We start from the raw sequence: 4,542 nt of genomic DNA, 5'->3' as shown, positions 1-4,542 counted from the left end.
CCCCCGCGCGGTTCCGTGTTGCCGGGGCCTGTCCCGTCCCGGGCCTGCGAGCTGCCCTCGTCCTCGCCCCGCCTCGGAGCCGCGTGCGTCCCGGAGCCCGGCGCCGGGAACGCGGCGTTGGAGGACGCGGCTTCGCCCCTCTCCTCCTCCTCCTCCTCTTGCCGGCCTCTCCTCCAACTTGTGTGGCGTGTCTGCGGGTGCTGCCCGCGCTGTTTGTCTAACGCGGAGGTGCCCGGGCCTGTTCCGCGCAGCACGAACGCGGTGTGACCGCGGGTGGGGGGGCTGGCTTTTGTCCGCTCTCTGAGCTGTTTGTTGAGGGCAAAATAACTCTGGTTTGGAGCGGTTCTTCCTCGTAATACTGCGTATTGAAGCTGCTGGTATATCGGTGGCGTCGCTCCTTGGGTTTACTACTGTCCAAATAGTTCCTTTAGCAGTGAGGGATTGCCTCTCCTATGTAGCCTGGAAGTATTTCGTAGCTGCCTCTTAAAATAATTTGTTTTGCAAGGCTGTAAGTCAAATCCAAATAATTTTCCATTCTACTGATCATGAGTTGCTGGCAGAGATGAAAGACTTTGTGTTCAGCAGTAAATTTGGGCAGTGCGGTGTGAGGATGTAACTTCCCAGCTCAACTTCTCGTTCCCGAGCAGGCTCAGACGGCACCTACCAGACCCTGCACAAACAGCTTGAAAGAGATAGTGGCGAGTTATCAGGCGGAGTAACATTAACGCAAACTGCTGAAAAGTTGCTATGGTTACAGATAAAGGTAATCCCCATTTCTGTGAAAGTGTCCTTTTGTAAGGGCTGTATTAATCAGTCTGATTGCGGAGGGAATTGTGAGTATATGAACTTGTGGCTCTGTTTTCTTGGCAGCTAGTAGTTATGCGTCTGTGTTTGAGTATCTTTTGAGTTAAGTATTGAATGTGCGTTCRCTTTTATTCATAGTGCTTGATTTAAGCTCCAAAGGATAACGTAGATTACATATACTAGTACCCAGAACATGCTGTATTTGGTGAAAATTGTAGCATATGATTTTTTGGGGTTTTTTTTCTTCTTCTTGCTCAAGAGATATCTAATGTCAAGGGAAAGTCTTTTGAAATGTCCATATCCTTTCTCAAGGACTCGGACTAAAGAGGATGATGCATGACATCTATCATCAGAGTCCTCAGCTGTGTAGCTGTGCTGTGGAAGATTCAATTCCCTGTCTTGATGTGAAAAAACACCAATGTGGCAAGTGCTGTGCGTAATTGAGACCTGTCATGGATGTTGTGTGGCTTTATAAGCCAGAAGATATTATGAAGCAAAGAGAAATTGAAGCTATTGTCTTAATAGTTTATCCTCTAGGCAGAAGGAAGYGGTTGGAATTTGACAAGTGGATGAAGTTTAATTAGTTGTCATGGTAGCTAACTTTTGGGTCGTTTGAGGTAGCTACTTTCCTTCTCTGGGGAGTGTGTCAGCTTCTGTGTCTGCTGCATCTGTGCTGCTGTCCAGGAAACAGCCCTCTCTGACCTGATATTTGTCACATGCACCTTCTTGTTATTTCCAGATTTGATTATTGCGGTGCACTAATACATCTTGGATTGAAAGCGTCAAGAGACTTCCCCAAGTTCGTCAGGATTACTGAAATCTCATCAGTCTGGTATGTTGCGCTCTCTGGCTGTCTGGAATAGCGAGCTGAGTCCAAAGTCTTGCTCCTTATATGCAAAGGCCTCCTTAGTTAGGGATGCTGAAGTTTCTCGGACCTTGGCTTGCCCTCAGCAGCTTCCTTCTTGGGAAGCAATCTACTACCAGGAACTATGGACCTGAATTTCACAGGGGTTGTCTAGGAGACAGTTCTTGGTTGTAGTGCTCCTATGAGGGCAATGAGCACATTCAAGAATCCTTAGTCAACGTAAACTCTGAACTCTTTTTATCTGGCTTATGCTCCCTGCAGACTTCTGAACGTAAAATSAAGTTGGAAAGGAGTGGTTACTAACCAGCTTAGCAGTGACTGCACATTGATATACTGGAGAATGCATAAGGGTGTGAAGATGAATGTCTGTTTCTTCACACTGAGGCACTTCCCTGTCCTTGTGTAGATGTGGATACACATTTGATTAAAAATAGCTACTGCCTTCTCAAATTACTTAAATGGCAAATTTCTGAAATGCCTACTTTATTGTACTTTTAAAATAGTTTATGTATATACACACACAAGTATAACACTTGCACACCAAGTTTGTAAGAACAGTTGTTCTTGCGAACAGGTATTGCAACATCTGGGGGCATAAAAGGAATGAGAAACTAAATACTAACTTTAAAGCTGTCTCTAATAATACAAAACAAGCTGAAACTATAGTTGTTTAAAAATAAACAAATTCAGCACATACTGTAGTGCTGACATAATTGTCAAACAGGGGGTAAAGTCCTTTCTCTAGAGTTCAGCATGTTGTAAGCAGCAGGTCTTTTGCTTTGCCACTTATTAACCTGTATAAAGCCTGTAAGATGTAGTGTATGTTTAAGACTGTGAAAAACAGGTGCAAACTGTGAAGAACGCTCTGTGATTCACACCAATTTGTGCAGAATTGGACAGTGAGTAACCACCTCTTCATCTAATCCCCCAACAACCACCACAAGTAGCTTTTGATTGCTGCTATTCTGGCCTCTATATTGGTGACTTAAAGATGAAGGGCTCTGTTCTTGATCTCTTGAGCTGTCAAGTCCTCCAAACTTACTGTCCTCTGTGTATGTAAGATTACAGGACAAATGGGCTTTTAGCTCTTCTGCGCTTACAATAGTCAAATGAGAGTCAGGTGCTTTCTCTTGTTGTTGTCCTCGGTGCAAAGTTCAGTGGCAGCGAACTGCATCTTTTTAACGTTGCTGGCAGAGCTTCCCTTTTTGGTGTTCTTACAGCTGTGAATTGCTATTTTAGTTTTTCATTACTGTGGGTCTTGTAAGAGTAGGGAAGGCATAACTTGAGCCTGAACCTTAAAATGTGTCAGTATGCTACAAAATGTGTGTACTTTTTGAGGGGGGAGGAAAAAAAAAATGCGTCCTGGGTATGGAAACTGTGCTTATAAATCAGATTTTTTAATTCTTAGTTTTACCAGGTTTTCTTGGGAAAAGCATGGAATTTCGGTGATTTCAGTAACAAATTCATTTGTCTGGATTTTTGATGTCTAAGTACAGATGTGTTCAAGTGAGGTAGAGCCAAGTGCAAATCTAGTTTTGATCCCCACTTTGCAGTTTTTTGGGGCTCTGTGTATGTCTGAGGATAGCAAATTCAGGGGTATTTAGTAAGATAGTTTATTTTTCTTTCTTTCCTTCCTTTTTTAATGAGATTAAGTGAGCAAATCCAGGTGTTCACACTGCTGAAAACTGGAGGATCTGCTTTGCCATTGCCCTCCCATCCTGCTGCTTATCAGAAGCTGCCCAAACTTGTGCGAGAGGAGTGAGCCAGCAGCACATGGAGGGGTCTGATGGGCCCAGCTGGGAGGGCAAAGATGCGGAGACGAGGGGTGAAACTTCTCCCTTGGTTTGATAAGGAGCTGCGAGTCGCCTGTGAAATGGCAGCCTGCATTCAATGTGGGATGTTTTTGGGTTTAAAACAAAACCTTCTTTCATTGCTGTTACACATGGCTACACTTTTGTGGTAGCACTGAGAGCTGGAGGGCAGTATTTTTTCCTTCTGTACAATCCCAAGCAACAAAACTGACTTTGAGGTTGTCATGTCCCCTTCTAGGCAGTCCCCTCGATAAGAATCATGACCTCTGCTGTTCTCCTAGGCCCAAAGTTAACGTGTTCCCCACCGGAGCTTTCAGCATTGCTCAGCGGGTGCTTTACTGGTGTGTTTTGTTTGCTTGAACTGTGTTCTTTGTTTCCATCGCTTGGTGCTGGCTCAAAGCCTCCTGCCAGGGTGGCTTCACAGGTGTCCTCAGGGGACCCACAAACTGCTGGTCCTTCTGTAGCACTGGCTTTTGCCAGAACCTGCATTCAGGTGCAAGGGGTTGCATTTGATCCTTCCCCCCGCTTAGGTAAACGTTATGTAAAACTCCATTCTTGTGCTCCGTATTTGTAACTCAGGACTCCCAGTTGCTGCTGCTTGGTTCTGTTTGGATTTGTGGTGGGATAGATCTCTCCAAAGCAGAAGGTAGCACAAAACATGTCGTGTGGCTCTCTTTGAAGGAGGAATGGAAGGTTACACTTCCTGAAGGGTCATTCTACGCCCTTTGCTGCGTATCGCAGCTCGGGGAAGCACGTCCCTACAGAAGCGCCCCTGATTTTTGTGGGGTATTTGCAGTAAAACCTCAAATGGGGTAAAACTGCAAGCGAAACCAAGTGCCCTGGTCTTGCCCAAGGCACCCTCGGTGYGGGGCGAAAGCCGGGGCCCGGGGCGGGTGTCGGGCGGGCCCGGGGCTCTCGCCCCTTTTCTGCTGACTCACGCTGTGAACTGGGAGCCGGGAGTCGGCGGCCGCGCTGCTCCCTGCCCCGCGGGCCCCGGCGGCTCCCGGGCCCGCGGCCCTTACGTAACGTTGCGCGTCGGGCGCCCTCGCGGCGCGCGGGGCC

At 46.8% G+C, this 4,542-nt stretch overlaps 1 protein-coding gene across 1 annotated transcript in view; it reads left to right on the top strand.

Moving 5' to 3' along the window:
• Window positions 1-1,543: 1,543 nt before the first annotated feature.
• The window catches only part of ZFAND6 (zinc finger AN1-type containing 6), a 33,345-nt gene continuing 30,346 nt past the window's right edge, over window positions 1,544-4,542 (top strand). Inside the window, exon 1 of the mRNA XM_026036333.1 lies at window positions 1,544-1,636. The gene's annotated coding sequence lies outside the window, so the exon portion shown is untranslated. The remainder of the gene's footprint in view (window positions 1,637-4,542) is intronic.

The sequence above is a fragment of the Nothoprocta perdicaria genome, unplaced genomic scaffold (assembly GCF_003342845.1).
Source record: "Nothoprocta perdicaria isolate Ctin4 unplaced genomic scaffold, notPer1 scaffold_176, whole genome shotgun sequence".
Lineage (NCBI taxonomy): Eukaryota > Metazoa > Chordata > Aves > Tinamiformes > Tinamidae > Nothoprocta > Nothoprocta perdicaria.
This window is presented reverse-complemented; position numbering and strand designations above follow the sequence as displayed.